Source organism: Balaenoptera acutorostrata, chromosome 19 (genome assembly GCF_949987535.1).
Source record: "Balaenoptera acutorostrata chromosome 19, mBalAcu1.1, whole genome shotgun sequence".
Classification (NCBI taxonomy): domain Eukaryota; kingdom Metazoa; phylum Chordata; class Mammalia; order Artiodactyla; family Balaenopteridae; genus Balaenoptera; species Balaenoptera acutorostrata.
This window is the reverse complement of record NC_080082.1, coordinates 31,848,676-31,870,672: the sequence shown is the minus strand read 5'-3', so window position 1 is coordinate 31,870,672 and position 21,997 is coordinate 31,848,676. Positions and strand designations below refer to the sequence as shown.

At 40.8% G+C, this 21,997-nt stretch overlaps 1 protein-coding gene across 12 annotated transcripts in view; it reads left to right on the top strand.

Moving 5' to 3' along the window:
• The window catches only part of CHD9 (chromodomain helicase DNA binding protein 9), a 253,907-nt gene that overhangs the window by 41,889 nt on the left and 190,021 nt on the right, over positions 1-21,997 (top strand). For 3 of the 12 annotated variants that reach the window (XM_057534851.1, XM_057534849.1, XM_057534842.1), the window contains exon 1: positions 9,047-9,167. The exons of 2 other annotated variants lie outside the window; for them this stretch is intronic. The gene's annotated coding sequence lies outside the window, so the exon portion shown is untranslated. 7 more of the 12 variants (XM_057534853.1, XM_057534850.1, XM_057534852.1 and 4 more) reach the window with 4 other exon arrangements.

The window sequence follows — 21,997 nt, the reverse complement described above, 5'->3', positions numbered from 1 at the left end:
TTTCAACAAAATTTTCTAAGGCCTCTCTGCTCTTGAATTTAAAAAAATTTTTTTCAGTCATATAACCTGGAATTAATTTTCCTGGTTGGCATGTTGTTACTCTTCCTCTATAAAACAAACCATGGGGTTCAGTGCAGAGAAAACAACTATAATGAATATGCATCCTCAATCAGAATGTCCAGGAATTCCAATAATCTCCACATGCCTTTACGTAAGAGACCGCATGCTGCCCTGATAAAAAAAGAGTGCTTTAAAAGGTGATCTTAATAAGAAAGATAGCCCTTCTTAAGAAATCCATATGAGGTAAGAAAAAACTCACTCAGTTATTTAAAAAAATGCTAGACCATGTAATGGTTAAAGGATTTATTTTATTCCTAACAATAATATATGAGTTTTATAAGCTCTTTCCAAGATAGAATAAGGAGCGTGAAACCTGGCCGATGGGATTATGGAAAGATGGTGACCAAATTATAGTCATGGCTATAACTAACGCGGAAAAACAAGTCAAGAAATATTCAGAGGAAACCTGGTGCAATTTTCTCTTTTTTGAAGCTTAAACAAGACAAGATGGGTTTAAATTGCACCAGGATGGATTTCTCCTTGAAATAAGATGCCCATAATGCCTATAAAACAAACCAGTTGATTAGAAAAATACATGTCTACAGTTTCCATTAGTCCTTAGGCTCTGTGGTATAGAGCATACGTGGTTTTTTTAGTATACCAATTACAGTACTTGTAAATGAAAGTTAAGTATAATAAATTAATAAAAATAATTAATTAGTGGGTATTATATACTTGACAAAACTTGCCATGAGGTGAAAGGACCATGCCTATCTTTTTCACTGTTGTATTCCCAGCACCTAGCACTGTACCTGACACTTCGCGGATATTCTTTTATTTTTTTTTCTTTTTTCTTTTTTGGCCACGCACACCATTTGCGGGACTGAGTTCCCTGACCAGGCATTGAACCCAGACCCCGGCAGTGAAAGCGCTGAGTCCTAACCACTGGACCACCAGGGAATTCCTTTTCAGAGATATTCTTTAAATATTTGTTGAATGAATTAATTTCTTAAATTGCAGCTGCACATCATGCATTTCATTTCCCCAAACTTGATTTAGATATAACTTCTCCAGGAATGCTTCTATTACCCAAAGAGAAGCAGATGAACAAAGAGAAGGAATAAGGTGCTCAGGAATGTCTTATCAAGGAAAACAGCAAAACCTCTTTTTTTTTCCTGAAGACCTTTTAAGATTAGGACAAGCAACTTCTGTTTGTCTGTTTTGTTTTGTTTTTGGCCGTGCCATGCAGCATGTGGCATCTTGGTTCCCTGACTGGTGATCGAACCCGGGCCCTTGGCAGTGAGAGCTCGGAGTCCTAACCACTGGACCGCCAGGGAATTCCCAGGACAAGCAACTGTTTATAAAAGCAAAACAGTGGAAGATTTGAACTGTCAAGTAAGATCATGCTTTGAAGTATATTTCTAGCTAAAAGCAGGGGATAAAATAGTTACAACTTAGAGACTCTAAGATCTGTCCCTGATTAAGTAGGCCTAAGATAAGAGTCTGAAGATTGGCTGCCTGGCTGAACACATCCTTTGGATGTTGTTATCAGCAGCCACTAGATTTGAAAACAGTGCTGAACATGCTTTTAATTGATCTTTGAGGTGCTCTAAGCTACAACTGAAAGCCTGCCCTTTTTTCTATTTGCTTGAACAAGAGTCTGAAAAGGGAGGCTAAAGAGCTTTCTAATGATATCCTTTACCCTTTCTGCTAAAAAGAACCTGTGTTTTCCACTGAGTTAAGGAAATTTCACAACACCCAGGGGCTAAAGTGAAGTTAGTTTTTATTCACTACTGAACCAACTTTCAGATACTTTTCCTAGAGTGGAAAAGTATCTAAGCTCTTCAAGCTACTATTCATTATTGCAGAAAGATGGAAATTATGTTATATTCCATAATATAATGAGGCATAAAACATTTAAGTTATGAATGTACATAAAATGTGTAAGAGATTAAAAAAGCATTCCTAAAGTTTATAAGAACTTATCGGTCTGTGAAACAACATTTTCTTTAGTATCTCATCCTGTGAATGAATGTCAATAAAGATGAATGAGAAGATATTTTGTCCACACACATTTGTTCAGTATTTATTATTATTATTATTTTGATATATTTATTTATATTTGGCTGGGTTGGGTCTTCGTTGCTGCTCGCAGGCTTTCTCTAGTTGCAGCGAGCGGGGGCTACTCTTCGTTGTGGTGCACAGGCTTCTCATTGCGATGGCTTCTCTTTGTTGGGGAGCACGGGCTCTAGGCACACGGGCTTCAGTAGTTGTGGAACGCGGGCTCAGTAGTTGTGGCTCTCGGGCTCTGGAGCACAGGCTCAGTAGTTGTGGCACACGGGCTTAGTTGCTCCGCGGCATGTAGGATCTTCCCAGACCAGGGATTGAACCCGTGTCCCCTGCATTGGCAGGCAGATTCTTAACTGTGCCACCAGGGAAGTCCCCAGTATTTATTATTAATAATTTAATATTATTTACATGAAAATAATAATCCCTTCTTCTGTAGCCAACACAGCTCCCAGTCTGGTACACATACATGGTGAGGGTAAGGTAAATTATACCAAAGTCACAGAACTGGTGAGCCCAATATGAGAAATAACAGTGCCACTCCAACAGTCTTAAGATTAAAAAAATTATTTGCTGCTTAATTAATATGATAAATATAATTAAAATATATCTGTTCCTTTTGTCTCAACATGTGTTCCTACGTGTGTGTGTGTATATATACACATATATACATAATATATGGATTTAATGAATGTAATACTATAAAAAGAAGTTGCTGGCTAGGCATTACTTTTTTTTTTTTTAAACGCATTGTTTTGTTTATTTATTTATTTTTTTGGCTGTGTTGGGTCTTCGTTTCTGTGCGAGGGCTTTCTCTAGTTGTGGCAAGCGGGGGCCACTCTTCATCGCGGTGCGCGGGCCTCTCACTATCACGGCCTCTCTTGTTGCGGAGCACAGGCTCCAGACACGCAGGCTCAGTAATTGTGGCTCACGGGCCTAGTTGCTCCGCGGCATGTGGGATCTTCCCAGACCAGGGCTCGAACCCGTGTCCTCTGCATTGGCAGGCAGATTCTCAACCACTGCGCCACCAGGGAAGCCCTAGGCATTACTTTTTAAAAAACAGCTTTATTGAAATAGTATTTACTTACCATAAAATTCACACTTGCAGTGGTATTTAGTATATCCACAGAGTTGTACAAACATCACCACAATCTAATTTTAGAACATTTTCATTACCCCTGCATAAGTACCTATTATCAGTCACTCTCCATTCTTCGTCGCCTTCCCTCCAACCCAGTCCTAGGCAACCACTAATCCACTTTCTGTCTCTCTAGATTTGCTTATTCTGGACATTTCATATAAATGGAATCATATATGTGGCCTTTTGTATCTGGCTTTTATCATTCTACATAATGTTTTCAAGGTTATTCCATGTTGTAGCATGTAGCAGTACTCAATCCTATTTTTTTTTTAATATTTATTTATTTATTTAGGCTGCGCCAGGTCTTAGTTGCGGCACGTGGGATCTTCGTTGTAGCATGCAGGATCTTTAGTTGTGGCATGCGGACTCTTAAGTTGTAGCATGCATGCAGGATCTAGTTCCCCCACCAAGGATCGAACCCAGGCCTCCTGCATTGGGAGCACAGAGTCTTACCCACTGGACCATCAGGGAAGTCTCCTCAAACCTTTTTATGGCTGAATAATTGTCGTTTGTATGGATATAACACTTTTGTTCATCCATTCATCAGTTGATGGATATTTGGGTTGTTTCCACTTTGGGGCTATTATGAATAATGGTGCTATGAACATTTATGTGTAAGTTATTGTGTGGACATATGTTTTCATTTCTTTGGGGTTTCTGGGTCATGTAATAACTATGTTTAACTTTTTGAAGAACTGTTTACCAAAGTGGCTGCACCATTTTACATTCCCACCAGCAATGTATGAGGGTTCTAACTTCTCCATGTCCTCATCAACACTTGTTATTGCCTGTCTTTTTTATTATAGCCGTCCTAATGGATGTGAAGTGGTATTTCATTGTGGTTTTGATTTGCATTTCTTTAATAACTAATGATTATTAGAGTGCATTTTATTGTGTGCATATTGACCATTGTATATCTTCATCGGAGAAATGTCTATTCAAAAATACTTTGCCCATTTTAAAATTGGATTTTTAAAAAATTGTTGAGTTGTAAGAGCTCTTTATACATCTGGATACTATACCCTTATCAGATGTATGATTTGCAAATATTTTCTGTCATTCTGTAGGTGTTTTTCTTTGCACTTCCTTAATGGTGTTCTTTGAAGCACAAAGGTTTTCTATTTTGATATTCAATTTATTTTTTTCTTTAGTTGCTTGTGCAAAAGTTTTTAATTTTAATGAAGTCCAATTTATATTTTCTTTTGTTGCTTATGCTTTTGGTATCATATATAAGAAACCATTGCCTAACCCAAGTTCCTGAAGATTTACTCCTTGTTTTCTTCTTAGGGTTTTAGAGTTTTACCTCTTACATTTAGCTCTATCATCCCTTTCCATTTATTTTTTGTATTTGGTGTGAGGTAGGGATCCAACTTCATTCTCTAGCCTTTGAATATACAGTTTTCTTTCTCAATTTAAATGTCTTGGCACCCTTGTTGAAAATCAATTGACTATAAATGTAAAGGTTTATTTCTGGACTCTCAGTTCTATTCCATTGATCTATATGTCTATCCTTGTGCTAGTACCACACTGTCCAATTACTGTAGTGTTGTAGTAAGTTTTGAAATCAGGAAGTGTGAGTCTTCCAACTTTCTTCTTTTTCAAGGTTGTTTTGACTATTCTGTGGGCATCACTTCTGTAGGTCTCACTGAAGTAGGGTCTAATCCTAGTTTTGCAGTTTTAGGATCTTGATTGTATCAGTTTTTCCCCAAAGTGAACAGTACCAGAGCATTGGTTCATACCCCTCAAACTTGCAAGAAAATGCCAAGTTTGATATACCATATACATTTTGAGATATTCCTTTTTTGGTAACCTCAACCAAAATGCCTATACAGGGAACTCCCCCTTACAAGGTGCCAAATTAGTTGATAAAAGTTTGCTTGATAAACATGGAATTGGGGGCTTCCCTGGTGGCACAGTGGTTAAGAATCCGCCTGCCCATGCAGGGGACAAGGGTTCGAGCCCTGGTCTGGGAAGATCCCACATGCCGCGGAGCAACTAAGCCCGTGTGCCACAACTACTGAGCCTGCACTCTAGAGCCCGCGAGCCACAACTACTGAGCCCACATGCCACAACTACTGAAGCCCGCGTGCCTAGAGCCCGTGCTCCGCAACGAGAAGCCACCTCAATGAGGAGCCTGCGCACCGCCATGAAGAGTAGCCCCTGCTCGCCGCAACTAGAGAAAGCCCGAGCGCAGCAACGAAGACCCAACGTAGCCAAAAATAAATAAATAAAATAAATAAATTAAAAAAAAAAACAAAAAACAAACATGGAATTGGAAACTGAGGCTGAGGGAGGGATATAGTATAATGGTTAAGAGTTACAGGCTTTAGGGCCAGTCAGTTCTAAGTTTGAATCCTATCTCTGCCACTCAATGATTGTGTAACCAGGGCAAGATTTTGAACTCTCTCCATCTGTAAAATGGGGGAAATAATCCCTTTCTCATAGAGTCGCTGTGAAGGTAAAATAAAATAACAAATATGCAATACTATAACAAAGTTGGAAGTTGCTGGCTTCCTTGGCTAAACCCTTATAAACCCTTACACAGTACTTGGGACTAGTTAGATTTCAGTAAATGTACCTATTGGAGACACTTGTAGAATGCTTCATTCGGGTTGTGAAGAAAGGCTCTCTGACATAGCACAGGCTTCCTAGTGACCTGAAACATTGTGTCTACAGATATGGGGGTCTTTTTGGTTTGAAAGACTTTGGGTAGGAATGGACCCAATTTTACTCTAGAGTGGGACAGAGGATCCTGGAGAGAGCATTGCTACCACCTGGTTCTGGACATTCCATTGCCTGATGGAACTAGTAGGCCAGTGTTGCTAGATTTTGATGTTGATGATATTGATTCTTATTAATTCAAATTGCAAAGAGTAGTGTTTACTGATGTAGCCTCTAAATTCTGGGATTTAGAGCCATCCTTTGCAGTGGTTTTTCCAGAGTGCACATATCCAAAAAACCTCAGTTACCAAGAATACTACTAAGATTTCAGAAGTAAGCAAAAACTCGTCATTGAGCAAAATAGATGTCAAAAAATCTATTTTGTCCCCATGTGCTTGGGGACTTCCCTGGTAGTCCAGTGGTTAATACTCTGCGCTCCCAACACAGGGGGCCCAGGTTTGATCCCTGGTCAGGGAACTATATCCCGCATGCCGCAACTAAAGATCCCACATGTTGCAACGAAGATCCTTAATGTGGCAAAGAAGATCCCGCATGGCGCAGCTAAGACTGGTGCAGCCAAATAAGTAAATAAATAAATATTTTAAAAAACCAAAAAAACGGGCTTCCCTGGTGGTGCAGTGGTTAAGAATCCGCCTGGCAATGCAGGGGACACGGGTTCAAGCCCTGGTCTGGGAAGATCCCACATGCTGCGGAGCAACTAAGCCCGTGTGCCACAACTACTGAGCCTGCGCTTTAGAGCCCATGAGCCACAACTACTGAGCCTGTGTGCCACAACTACTGAGCCCATGTGCCTAGAGCCCGTGCTCTGCGACAAGAGAAGCCACTGCAATGAGAAGCCCGCACACCACAACAAAGAGTAGCCCCTGCTCGCCGCTACTAGAGAAAGCCCGTGTGCAGCAACAAAGACCCAACGCAGCCAAAATTAATTAATTAATTAAAAACAAAAACCAAAAAAACCTCATGTGCTTAACTCACAGGAGAACCCCACAGAAAATCTTTACTCAAATCTTGAAAGTCTAAACTAATAGAAGTTTATCTGTGTCTAGGTTCATAGTACAATAGAAGCATTAAAAACAAAAAACAAAAAAACGGAAAGAAGGTTGTTAGGTAGGACAATGGAGAAGTGTCAGTCCAGTGGTGATAAAGGAGACAAAACAAACAAACATGTAAATTTAATCATAAAAACAGCATTCTAGAGGTCATTATTATAGGGACAAATCTACATAATTTTGAGGGCATTCATTGGTCATAATAAACTGCAATAGTGTTGATAATTATAATTATGCTCCTTAATCACCAAACTTTATTTTTTCAAAGGGCTGTATTCAAGAAAACATGAGTTTTCTTGGGGAGAAAAGTTCTGTCAAGTAGGTAAAGTTGATAAATGAGATGTTACTGGCCTTAGATTTGACTCAACAGGTTGGATTTGCAAACTAAAGTGGTATTCAAATAAGTAGTGTAGCGAGCTCAGAGATGAACTGTTTCCGTGCATTCTTATCCTGGTGTGTAGTCGTTATTAAGTATCCTTGAGGGGAATCGAAACTGTAATTGTAACTTCTCTCTCAGCAGGGTTTTCTCCCAACCCTTTCAGTATCTCAGCTAAATAGAGTTGTGTTGCTCTACTCTGGAGAGCCTTCGTGGGGAGTATAAAGAATGAAATGACTTGGCAACGAGCACTCCGTGTACCGTGGCCATTCCATTCTGGTCAGGCATAAACAAGCACAGTGACATTGCTCTATGCTTCTTTGTGAAGACAGAAAGTCAAGAGATTTCTGTCAACTGTAAAGTGAATGTTAGATCTCACCCTCCTAGGATTTGAAACGGTAAACAGTTCCGAACAAACATAAGGTAGGCTGGCTGAAGTTCTAACGTTCCATTATTTTGTCTTCTCTCATTCTAATATGGATGCTGAAGTTTTAGTCAGGTATTAAAGCCAGCTCAGGGCCTGAAAGAGAGACCGGTAGAATTTTAGAATAGGAAGGCTTTTAGAAAAATGTGTCCAGCCTCTTCATTTCACAGAAGGGAAAACCGAGGCCTTGGGACACGTTATGATTTAATGTAGGTCACTCAGTTAATTAGCGACAGTGCGAGAGGGAACCCAGGTGTCCCCACGCCTTCTTAGGCCGTGGTTTTCTATACGGCCCCTACTCCTGGACCAGCGTCACCTTCTCCCCCGCCCTTTTTTTTTTGGCGGGGGCGGGGGGGTCTTTCTTTCCGTTCATAGCAGTGCAATTTAGAACGTGGGCCTGACCATGGAGATGACTAGGTGTGTCAGCCCCAGCTCTCCACCACTGGAGGTGCGTACTCTCTCTAGATTAGGACTTGGGGCTGGATCTCTCCTCAGCCTGGTGCCTTTTCCGCGGCAGGTGCTTAGCACCTGGACTGAATCGCTGCATCATCGCGGCGACACTCTCCTTGCTCCCGATTTTACAGCACAGGCGTGTGCCACCGCAGTCTCAGAGCGAAGTGAGAACGAGGGTCCAAGACTACGGCCGTGTCAAGAGGGAGGCTCTAGAAACTCTCGCGGTTCCTCGGCGGTCCCGGGCTGGCGGGGAGATGCCCAGCGTGTGAGTGACCTCGGCGCCGACCCCGCCACCGGTCAGCTCGCGGCTAGGGCGTGCCTGCCGGGCCTGACGTGGCGGCCGGGCAGCGGGGAGGGGAGAGGCCGCCGCGAGGGCGCGGCCTGACGTGGCGGCCGCGGCGGGGCGGCGACGGGAGCCCGGGCCACTGCACTGCCCCGCGCTCCGGCCAGAGGGCGCCCGGCCCCAACACTTCCCCGCCCCGAGGCCGCCCAGGGCTCTCGGAGTAACCGCACCGGCGATTGGGTCGGCGGCGCGGCGGGGCCATGTTGGAGCCGGGCGGCGACCCCGCCTCCCGCCGCCCTCCACCCCAGGTCAGGCCGGGCCGTGAGGGAAGGGGAGCGGCAGAGGGGATCCTCCCTCCTCGGTCGCCCGACGCGGCGGGAGCAGCGGCGGGAGCTGCCGCCGTCTCCACCGCCCCTCCGAGCCCGGGCCAATCAGCGGCGCGGGCACAAGTATGCAAATGACGCGCCGGTGCTGCCGGAGTGCCGCTCGCAGGGGCTGGTGGGGTCGCGCTGGGGGAGTGAACTGGGCCAATCAGGCGGGTGCGTGGCGGCGCGGGGGAGGCGGTGCCCCTTCACTCCTCCCTCCTCTCCCTCCCGGCCCCGCGCTGACAGGGGGGCCTGGCCGCGCCGCCGGTAAGTGCCGCCGCCGCCCGTCGCTGCCACCCGCCGCCCCAGGCGTGGGGAGGAAGCCTGGGGGCGCCGCTGGGCAGTGGCCGCTGCTCAACTGGTGGGGAGAGGCGGGGGCGGGTTCTGTCAGCCGGGTGGTCGCCTGAGGCTGCCCCCGCCCGGCCAGCCGCGCGTGTCAGTCTCGGTCGAAGCGGGGGGCGACGGGGGCGCCTCAGTCATGGCGAAGCGCGAGAACCCGTGAGCGGCGGTGAGTACGTGCCGCCGCCGCCGCTCCGCCGAGGTGGGGGGGTCGGGGCAGGCCGGGCCGCGTCGCCGTCGCCGAGGTGAGGGGCCGGCCCCCGGGGGCGGGCGGGCGAGAGCGCGGGGAGGCCGGGGAGGGGCCGCTGCCCGCACGTGCGGCCCAGCCCGCCCGCGGCCAGCCCCGCTCCTGTCATGGCTGCGGGCTGCTGCCCCCGCCCCCCAGCACGCAGACCCCGGGGTCCGGACCCGGCCGCAGCGCCTGTTGCGCCGGATGGAGGTGAGGGCAGGGCGGGCAGGGCGTGGGTAGGCAGGGCCCCCCTTCCCTGCCCCGTGTGAGGTCGGGGCCTCCCCGTCCGCTCGGTTCCCTCCCGAGGGTCGGGCTTCCCTCCATCCTGCAGCCTCTTCCCCCGCCCGCCTGCTTTCTCGCCTCCGTGACTCATGACAAGGCGTCCCGCGCGAGTGCTGGGTGCCCTCGAGCCCTGGACGCCCTCGGCGCTTTTCCAGGCCTAGGCGTCCGGGTTACGACCGCGCTGCCTCTCTGTGATCCTCCGTCCCGAGGGCCTCTCCACGTCTGCAGCAGGGCCCGGACCCCGGATCCCACCAGCGCCTGTGTGTGGCGGGCCTCCGCCGTGACTGCTGCTTTCTTGGGATCTGGGTGTGGGACGTGATGGGTGGTTCCAGGGCTCTCTTCGCGGACATCCATCCCAAAGCCAAGCACAACCCAGAAAGCCTGGGTGTCTGACTGGCCTGTCGCAGTCGCCAGCTCAGAGTGGTTTCTGTTTGTTCCTTTTTTGGTTTTGTTTTGCCTTTGTGGGGTTTTTTTTGTTTTATTTTGTTTTGTTTTTAAGGAAAATAAAACTTTTCAGAACAAAGTAGACAAGAATTTGTTTTTTAATTGTGATATTTACAGTGTTGCTTTCTTGAAAGACTGGGATTTGACGCTTTTGTGACTTTTATCCGTTTATGTGAAATACTCATAAGTACCTCAGAGTCCCCGCCCCACGTTAAATAAAGTTTATTTTCCTTAATGCAGTCATTATCGCAGTTTAATTTCTCAGTTTTGCATTCCACTTTTCAGCTTTTCCTTTTCTCTGATTTCAGTCTCACCACTTTTACTTAAGTAGCTATGATCTTGAAAAGGAAAGAGGGCTTGTTTTGTAATGTTACTCTACCTAAACTCTGTGTATAATTGTACAGGTACTTAGAACCATTAGGTCGACAAACACTTGAATATACAGAAGGCGAACTTAAAGGGGGGATTCCACTTTACAGAGAGAGGGTTGTGCTGTGTTTGTTTTTGGTGTTTTTGTTTTTGTTTTTGCAATGCAAAAGGATGAACATAGTCTTTCTTTTCTGTTTGATTTACAGTACTTGAACTTAAATGTGACTTTTTGCTAATAGGTAGCACAGAGCCTTCCATATGATTGATATTTGATAAATATTTACTAAATGAAAAATATCTGTTGCTCCAAGCGAGTAAAACCATGTATCTTCCAAGACTTTTCTGTTCATGCTTCCATTGCCTTAGCACTCACATTAAATCGTTATAGTGTACTACAAAGTATTGGCAGGTCTCACTCCTTGGGGAGTTTCCCATAAATGCAGATCATATAATATAGACATAAAATGATCTGAGAAAAAGCAAAGTAGTTGCCTCCCAGTTTTGCTTCTGGTATCTCTGTCATCCTTGAGCAGTTTTAGGAGAGTGGGTAATTGAGAGTTAAAAAACAAAAACGTTGTGATTGATTAACTAGGAGAAGATGATGTCCTAAGGACATAGGAAATAGCATTAGGAAGAAAACATTGTGCTGGAGTAACCAGTAAAGCCTTCTTGACTTGGAAGGAGTGCTGATTGGAGAGAATCAGGACTTTGTCACTTTACTAGCTATATCGATGCAGTCAAGTTTCTTAAATTCTGTGAACCTTAGTTTTCTCCAGTTTGACAATTCTGTGATTCTAAGTATCGTGAGATCCTCCTCTGAAATGCAAAAATTATACTTGGATTTAAGTGTTAGAAAAAGCAGAGGTTTTGAAAGAAATAGTGGTATATTGGTATTTCAGGTAAGTTGGCCTTAACCGGAAAACATTTTTAGAATAACCTCAAGTAGGCAAGCATGAATAAAGATAAGCAGTGTTGTCAATGGAAAAAGCCCATGACAAGATAAGATTAATGAAATCATAGCATTTTCAATTTGGAAGTATCTCTAGAAACTTTTAACTCCAAACCCCTTATCTAATATAACTGAATGCCTTCCATAAGGCATTGAACTAGACCTTGATAATTTACCTATGGAAACAAGATAGAACTGAAGGGGAGGGGCTTGTGTAAATTTAGGAGGCAGGAACTGAAGTAGCATTACAGATTTAGAAGTAAAATCTATTGAAGCTTCTATCAATAGTAAAATAAAAATGTTGGTACATATGAATATTTTAGATTTTCTGAAGAGTTAGATCATTGAAATAAATGTAGAACAAAAAAAGTCAACTACTTCGACAGTAGTTGAAATAGTAGATCTACTGGGGAAATTTCATCAGGTGTCAGTATAGTGAATAAAAGAACATAGTGATAAGAATATGGAAACTTGGTCAGAGTGAAAATGAGTTACGAAAACTAATTATGAGAGTGTGTTGTCATAAATGTTTGAAAAACTTTAAAAGCCAAAGATTAGAATTAGAAGGGATTTATGGAGACTGAGGTAGAACGATTTTATTGTAAGCTTTCAAATGTTTTGTAGATGTTGTGGTCTTAACATGATTAACATGTTTTAACAAAATACAGATTTCTTACATGATGAGAGATTTAGTTTTTTTACACTTACCTACTTTGTAAATATAAGTTGCCACATTCCAGTTCTATAATTGTCTTCTAACACTTTGTCTCTCTTAACTCCTTATTTGGGCTTCACTCCCCATACATTCTACCTCTCCAAATTTTACCAGTCTGAATACCAGGTCAAATTCCACCTTGTGAATAAAATCATCTCTTACCATTGTAGCCCTTAAGGATCTCTACTTCCCATGAAATCATAGCATTATTTGTCTCACTTATTTGACATCGTGTACAATTTCCTGGCATTCCTTCTATTGTATTGCCTTTGAGTTTGCAGGAACACTTTTTGCTCCTCTCTTTTGGTAACAGTTGGAAAGTTGATCAAGTGACGATGGGAGACCCAGAGGAGGGGAAGCCACTTCGAGCTGTAATTTGTTTCCTGAATTCTAGGTCATGCGCATCCATTCATTCATCCATTAAGCAGATTTATTAAGAGATCCTTTTACTTATTAATTTATTTTATGTAATGTAATCCCTGTCTTTGTAGAATCTACAGCCTAATAGTGGAAACACATAATGAACAAGCAAATAAACGTAAAATTAAAATTTGGGGTGAATTCAGTAAGGGAAAAGAGTGCTATGAGAGAAAAATGGGGAGGGTTTTAGTTTGTATGGTCAGAGAAGGCCTCTCAGGTGGTGATATATATTTTTTTTAAACATTTATATTAACATATTTCCATACAAATAACCTAATGAAAGTTTAGTATTAGTTGTTTTGTTTGTTTTTTTATACTGCAGGTTCTTATTAGGCATCAGTTTTACACACATCAGTGTATACATGTCAATCCCAATCGCCCAATTCAGCACACCACCATCCCCACCCCCCCACAGTTTTCCCCCCTTGGTGTCCATATGTCCATTCTCTACATCTGTGTCTCAACTTCTGCCCTGCAAACTGGCTCATCTGTACCATTTTTCTAGGTTCCACATACATGCATTAATATATGATATTTGTTTTTCTCTTTCTGACTTACTTCACTCTGTATGACAGTCTCTAGATCCCTCCACGTCTCAACAAATGACTCAATTTCGTTCCTTTTTATGGCTGAGTAATATTCCATTGTATATATGTACCACAACTTCTTCTTTATCCATTCGTCTGTTGATGGGCATTTAGGTTGCTTCCATGACCTGGCTATTGTAAATAGTGCTGCAATGAACATTCGGGTGCATGTGTCTTTTTGAATTACGGTTTTCTCTGGGTATATGCCCAGTAGTGGGATTGCTGGGTCATATGGTAATTCTATTTTTAGTTTTTTAAGGAACCTCCATATTGTTCTCCATAGTGGCTGTATCAATTTACATTCCCTCAGGTGGTGATATTTAAGTCAAGACATAAAGAATAAGAAACCAGGCAGGAAAAGAGTTTCCTAGAATGGGAAAAATACGTGTGAAGGCAGGAGAGAGGTTAATATGTTGGAAGAAATGAAAGAAGTTCAGGATGGCAAGAGCATAATAATGGAGGGAAACCATGCAAGATAAAATGAGAGAGGCAGAGAGCAGATCATGCAGGGCCATGCAGGGCCTTGCAGGACGTGTTAAAGACTTCTGTGTTTTACTAAGGACATTGCAGTCATTGAAGATTTTGAAGCAGAGGAGTAATATACTTTAAATTTTTAAAACATCATTTTGGCTGAGAATGGATTGGAGAAAGGCAAGGGTAAAAGCAAAGACATTATGCTACTATAGTTGTTGAGGTAAGTCATGATGATAACTGGAACTAGGGTAGCAGCTGTAGAGATGAAGGAATGGAAAAGGTGATATATGTGTATATGTATATATAAAGTTTGATTTGATAGAGACAGGAGATGGGAATGGTGGCGGAGTTGACAACTGCATGATGAATTGGATGTAAATGAAAGGTGTCAAAAATGACCTCCATGGACTTCCCTGGGGGCGTGGTGGTTAAGAATTCGTCCACCTGCCAATGCAGGGGACACGGGTTCGAGCCCTGGTCCGGGAAGATCCCACATGCCACGGAGCAACTAAACCCGTGCGCCACAACTACCGAGCCTGCAGTCTAGAGCGCGAGAGCCACAACTACTGACCCCGTGTGCCTAGAGCCTGTGCTTCGCAACAAGAGAAGCCACAGCAATGAGAAGCCTGTGCACCACGACGAAGAGTAGCCCCTGCTTGCCGCAACTAGAGAAAGCCGGCGCACAGCAACAAAGACCCAACGCAGCCAAAATAAAATATTAATTAATTAATTAATTAATTTTAAAAAAAAGATCTCCATGTTCCTGGCTTGGGGAATTAGATAGATGATGGTGAGATGTACTGAGAAGAAGATAGGGGGAGAAAAAGGATTGGTGAGAAATCAAGTTTTGAACTCTATCCATAGACAAGTGCTTCAGAAGGTGAGGACTGGTTTTATCTGAGTGCTGGCTGCCTCAGTGAGGATAGCTTTAGCTATGTGTGTGACAGCACACTAAGACATATTCATAGTATGTGTTTTTAGCATTTTTTCTATTTAAAAATATTTATTTATTTATTTATTTTTGGCTGCCTTGGGTCTTAGTTGCTGCACGCAGGCTTTCTCTAGTTGCAGGGAGCGGGGGCTACTCTTTGTTGTGGTGCCCGGGCTTCTCATTGCGGTGGTTTCTCTTGTGGAGCACAGGCTCTAGGCTCGCGCACTCTAGAGCGCAGGCTCGGTAGTTGTGGCGCACGGGTTTAGTTGCTCCGCGGCATGTGGGATCTTCCCGGACCAGGGCTCGAGCCCGTGTCCCCTGCATTGGCAGGCGGATTCTTAACCACTGCGCCACCAGGGAAGTCCCCATAATATGTGTTTTGAGAGGAAGGACTAGGCTTCCTATTTATGTTAGAAAAATTGGTAACTGTAATGATCTTACTTTTTAACAATGTACTTCAGTTTTTGAAAGTTTATTTGTGAATATCTTAATATAGATTATATTAAATATGAAGGTTTGAGAAAGAAATGAAAACGTAGTATTAGATGGGTTTATGTATTACTTGGGTGATGGTGCGGAATAGAAAAGTCTTGTAGTTTTGATATTCTCAGGAAATTAGCAATCTGAAAGTTACTAGCTTGTAGGCAGTCTGATATTAAATGTATCATTTTAAATGAGACTTCTGGTGCTTATGAGTAAAAATTATAGCTTATGTTATCAGTAGCTATTATTTATCAGATAGCTGTAGATATTGATGTTTCTGTTGTAATTTGGCATAATTAAATGTAGTTAGCTAAATGAATATCTAAGGGTTTTTTGTGTGTTTTTTTTGGTTATGCTTTAGAACTTTTTTAACCAGTAATTTTAGACACTTATTGCTACAGACGGACGTGGTTTGAAATTTGGGGGTAAAGAAAGATTATCTTTTTTGGCCATTGGTTATTTCAGTTTAGTTTACCTGAGTAAGCAGCAGCCCTGTAAAGCATATTAAATTTTATCCTAGAGGAATTCCTGGCAGTCCAGTGCTTAGGATTCCATGCTTTCACTGCCAAAGGCCTGGTTCAGTCCCTGGTTGGGGAACTAAGATCCCACAAGCCATGTGGCCAAAGGAAAAAAAAAATGAATATTGGAAATCAGTGGTTATTCTTCTGAAAGATAACTGCTAATATATCTTGTTAGTTCTTTTATAAGAAGGAAAAAATGGTGAGGACAATGATTAGGTTTCATATATTTTGCATAAGATTTGTTTTATCTTAAAATTTTGTGCTTTACTACAGTTTGAGTAAATTAAAATTTTTTTTTCCCATAGAATTAGCTGACTTGAATTCAATATATTTCTCTCTATATTTTCTTAGTTATCTTTGAAAGAGTTGCAGTAATTTTATGGGGGCAGAAACTAAAGTACAAGAGGTTAACAAGCAAATGGGTATTTGGAAAATGGAGGCAGTGGATAATTTATTTTCAATATTTGTCTTTGAATAGAAAGATAGAAGAAACAAGATGATTTCATTTGTACATTTACATTTTTGTTGAGGTAGGAGAGATCTGCTGATGCTTAAAGTTAGAAGGAAAGCAGGCAATTGCAGGGGGTGATTAAAGATCCTCGAGAGAGGTGGAATGTGTGGGTGTAAGTCCCTTTGAAAGGCTAGATGGAATGGTAGGTATTAAGAGGTGAAAGATTTATCTTTGGGGAAGAGTCATGCTTCCTCTTCTGAAAATAGTATTTATAGAAGAAGAAAGGGATAGATGCAAAGACAGATACATGGCTTCTGTAAAGATGATTGGTGACTTTCAACTGGAAAACCTCAGAAGTCTAAGAGGCAAAATTGTTTTGGGGTGAGAATGGGGAAGTTAGGATTGAAGAATTGAGGAGAGAAAACAAATAACTGCAAAGACATAGCCTAGAAGCATAGGAAAATGAATTTAAACATTAAACAAAAGCAAGGACCACATTGAAGATAAAGGTTTGGTGCCAGGCATATAGTAAATATTATAAATATTACAAATATTCAGAAACATTGAATTGGACTGAGGCAAGGAGGTAAATTACAGTGGTGATGTTAATAAACTATGGTGGGTTGAGTGAGTGAAAAAGGACACAAGGGTATTGAAGGTGATGAGAGGACAGCATTGGAGATAATTAGTGTAAGAGTCTGAGGAGGTCTAGAAAAGCCTAACAGCCATGGGAAGGTTTGAATGACTATAGGTTGTTGGGAAGTCAGAAAAGAGATGACAGGTATGAGAGGGAAAGCTGCATTTATTAAGCACTTACTATGTTTTAGGAACTTTGTATTTCTAAACTCTGCAACAACCTTGCAAGTTAGTGATAATCAACCTGGGTCTCAGTTTTTAGTGTATTTCAAACTTTGGAAAATTCTTCATTTAAATCAGTTTCCTGTTTTTAATGTTAATAGTATACACACGCACTCTCTTAATTTGGTTATGAGTATGATTGATGTTCAGGACCACTTCAGTTAAACAACTTGACCTGACTCAGTAGCAACTAGGAAACTTATAATCTATCTTCAATATCAGCCCCAAATTAGTTATTCCCAGTTAGCTTGTACCAAGAGTAGAGATGAGATTGTATTTTTAAAGATTTCCCTTTCTGTGAGATGCAAAGCAAAACTAAATTAAGCATGAATGCCAACAAAGTAAGTATCAATAATTGAATTTAGTAAGTGGCGATCTACAGACTGAGATGTTAATATGAGCATCAGTTGAGTGCTATTAGATTAGTGGTTTCAGTTCTTTTAAACCAAGGAATGCTTTGTTTTTAAAAAATGCTACTTGACAGCTCAATCTGTAAAATAAAAGAATATGCGGGGTGAAATCTTTTATAGGGGAAGAAATGGGGGAAGGGGTGGTCTAAAGCGCTTTCTTTCTTTGGCTAAGGATTACCCAACAATCTAGGGAGCACAGTTTGAAAACAGTATTTACGCAGTATTTTATATGGGTTATTTACTACAGTTCTATGAGATCAGTACTATTACAATCCCCATTTTGCAGATGAAGAAACTGAGTTTCAAAATGATTGACTTGCCTAAGATTACATAGCTAACACGTGGTAAAGCTTACCAGTCTCTTTTCAGAGCCCTTACTTTTAACCGCTGTGCTATAGGGTCCCTTGTAGAATAACTTATCAATGAAAGCAAAATTCTTTGAGGGATAACTAGGAATTAAGCTTCAGTTGGATCACTGAGACATTGTCGTGTGTGTGTGTAGGGTAAATATAGCCTAAAATGTACTATCTTAACCATTTTTAAGTGCAGTTCAGTGGAGGCATACTTCAAGTCATAAAAATATGGTACCTTGTTGCTTAAAAGAATGCTTTTGAATCTCAATTTTTGGCGTAACTATTAAGGATTGAGAGGTTTTGTTTTGTTTTACGTTATGACATTGAATTCTTGAAAACATTTGGGTATTTACTATGTGCCAGGAATTATACTAGTAGATGTTAGGGATAAAGATGAATAAGAACCATTCTCTGCACTCCTCTTGTTTAGTAGGGAAGACAGACAAGTAGACCAAGAATGATAATATATAGTGTGTAAAGTGTGGAATACAAAAAATGAATGCTTGGGACTTCCCTGGTGGTCCAGTGGTTAAGACTCTGCACTTCCAGTGCAGGGGACACGGGTTTGACCCCTGGTTGGGGAACTAAGGTCCCACATGCCGCATGGCATGGCCGAAAAATAAAAAAATAAATTAATGAATGCTTAACCTTTCCAGAGGGCCGGAGTGTGTGTGTGTGTGTGTGTGTGTGTGTGTGTGTGTGTGTGTGTGTGTGTGTGTGTGTGTGTGTGTGTGTGTGTGTGTGTGTACTGGCTTCCTAGAGATGGTAGAACTTGAATTTAATATCAGAAGCATTAAAGAGAGGAACAGGGGTGGTGGGAAGTGATATTATAGGTGAAGAGAACTTCCTGTATGTATGAATGGAGACGTGAGAAAGTTTGATGAATTCAAGCAACATTTCAATGTGGTTAAGGCATGGATTGCCTGTGGGGGAATTGAAGCAAAAATGGGTGGAGAGGCATTGATATCTTTAGTAGGGGAACAAAATGAGCAAGCATATATATTGGGAGGGCAAAGATGAGTTTTGGCATATTGATGATACTGTTGGTTAGTATAAATATTTTTTAAATGAGTTGGAAACTAAGTACAATCAGATATAACAGGCTCTTAGTAATTTTTCTGCAAGCCAACGTAGAATCTTGATATATGTTCTTAGTTCTACAGATCAGTGAGAGGGAAATATATATTTATTGAGCACTTACTATATTTTAGACTTTATTCTTCTGAACTGTGTAACAACTCTGCAATGTAGATGGTCAGGTGAGGAAAAAGAATTTAAAAGAACTGCTGAAGGTTATACAGCTTAGAGATGGCAGAATTTGAACTCACGCCTGAGCTCCTTCAACTATGCCATGGCTGATTGCTATTTGCCAGATATTTTTCTTATTGACTAGTGATCTAATTTATTTTATAATTAATCAGCTGGATGGATACCTTATGCAGTTAGATTAATCTGAAACATACCAAGAAAACATAAAACAGAGATAAGGATGGGATTTAATAGAGTTCTATACACAAATGTTAATAGAGATTGGAATACATGACATGTAAAGCTTCTTATGTGGACTTCTGTGATGATTTTGTGTATTGTACATTAATAAAACAACCTAAATTATCTTAAATTGTCTACTGGGAATAATTTTGAAGGATGTTCTTCTGGATAACTATTACAAATTAGTTTATTTTTCTGTTAAGTTCTAGGTTTTGCTGGTGTTCATGTTGTATGTTAGGGTCATACTAGCCTGAAATTTTTTTTTAAATGAGGACAGTGATACTCCTACAAATAGAAGGATAGAACAATCGTAACATAATTATTATTTTTTTTTTAGAATTTTAGGTATAGAACATTATGGTTGATGTCTTCAAGAGGAAAAAATAATGTTTTTTTTTTAAGTTAAAAGGTATTTTTAAAGTTAAATCTCATAAGCTTTTATTTTAGAATATAGAGCCCACTACTTTTTATCTTGCATTTATTCCTTAATGAGGATTTTAAGCTTTTTTTCCTGATATCTCCAGTTTGGTTGGGGTAGGTGTTTTGTGAATATGTGAATAGAAAATAAACCAAGTATACAGTGTTGAGTTATAAGACACCTTCATAAGCATTCAGTCCAAACCTGTCATTGACAAGGTAACTGGGGGGCCAGATGGTTAAGTATGTTGTCACACTTTCAGTTAGTTACAGAGATTAGAATTTTGATCTCCTGGTAGGGGGAAAACAAATAATACTAATAGGTTTTAGTCTATAATGTTGGGTAAGGAAATTTCTCTTTTGGATCCTTTCAGTCTACTTTGAAAATGTCTGTTTAGGCTTATAAGTAACTATCAGGTAAATTAAGGAGAGACACAGTTGATGTTCATATTAAAGAATTAAGTTTCACAGTACAGTATTTTGGTTAGAAGTTTTCTCAGCAGGTCAGGTCTGATAATTGGGTCACAGTTTGGGATTTGGTATCCAGACATCTTTTACTCTACTTCCCATAAAATAGCTAAGTATACTACTGAAGGGTAGATTCTATAGCATATCATGCTTCTTGTTCAAAAAGAACTTGAAAAATACTGGAAAAAATTTTAATGGGCCATAATATACGTACAATGGAGTGTTATTCAGCCTTAAAAAGGAAGGAAGTTCTGACATATGCTACAAGTGGATGAACCTTGAATATATTATGCTAAGTGAAATAAGCCACTTCCACACACAAACACACACACACAAACATTGTATAATTCCCCTTAGATGAGGTATCTAATGTAGTCAGATTCTTTAGAAACAGCAGAATGGTGGTTTCCAGGGGTTGGGATTGGAGGAAGGAGAATGGGGAGTTGTTTAAATAAATGGGTACAGGATTTCAAATTTGCAAGATGAAAAAATTCTAAAGATTGGTTACACAACAGTCAATATGCTTAAAACTACTGACCTGTACACTTAAAAATGGTTAAGATGATAAATTTTATGTATATTTTACCACAATTAAAACTTTAAAATATTTTATGTTTTGGGGACAAAAACACTAATTTGAAAAGATATATGCACCACTATGTTCATTGCAGCACTATTTATAATAGCCAAGATACGGAAGCAACCCAAGTGCCCATCAATAGATGAACAGATAAAAAAGATGTGGTATATATAGAAAAAAGAATGCAGTCTTGCCATTTGCAATAAGATGCATGGCCCTAGAGGGTATTATGCTAAGTGAAATAAGAGAAAGACAAATAGTGTATAATTTTACTTGCATGTGGAATCTGAAAAACAAAACAAAGTCATAACAAAACAGAAACAAGAGTTATAGATACGGAGAACAAACAGGTGGTTGCCAGAGGAAAGAGGGTGGGGGAGGAAAGAAAGAAGTGAGGGAGATTGAGAGGTACAAACTTCCAGTTGCAAAAATAAATAAATCACTGGTGGGAAAGGTATAGTGTGGGGAATATAGTTAATAACCAAGTAATATCTTTGTATGGTGACATCATAACTAGACTTATCATGGTGATCATTTTGAAATGTATAGAAAAAGACTCTTGTGTAACGGGAACTAACATAATGTAGGTAAATTACACTTCAAAAACAAACATACAAACAAACTCATAGAAACAGAGGTCAGATTTGTCATTACCAGAGGCAGGAGTAGTGGCTGGGGGGAGGGGAATTGGATGAAGGCCATCAAAATGTACAAGGTAAAGTATGAGATAAACAAGTATTAGGGATTTAGTGTACAACATGATAGAATTAACACTTCTGTATGTTATATATGAAAGTTGTTGAGAGTAAATACTAAGAGTTCGCATCACAAAATTTTTTTGTATTCAATTTTGTATCTATATGAAATGATGGATGATCTCTAAAGTTATTGTGATAACAGTTTCATGATGTATGTAAGTCAGATCATTATGCTGTACACTTTCAACTTACACAGTGCTGTATGTCAAGTATATCTCAGTAAAACTGGAAGAAAAAAATTAAAAATATTTTAAAATAGGTCATAAGCTTAATGTCCAGATAACCCCTAATGCCATTTTTTTAGTAAGTTTCACATAAGATTTTTTAAAGGGACAAGAACAATTTCTGCCTTACATAGAATTCCTTCTTCGCTGCCTACCCAAATAGAAAGTTTTGTGTGTATATGCCATGAATAAGTATTTTTTTTTACTGCTTACTATATGATAAGGATACATTTCTGATCTCTTAGAACTTATATTTTCTGGTAACATAAGCTTTAAACAAAATATATATGTAAAATATATAGAATGTTAGCTAATACTAAGGCAAAAAGTGGGGGGACTGAGAT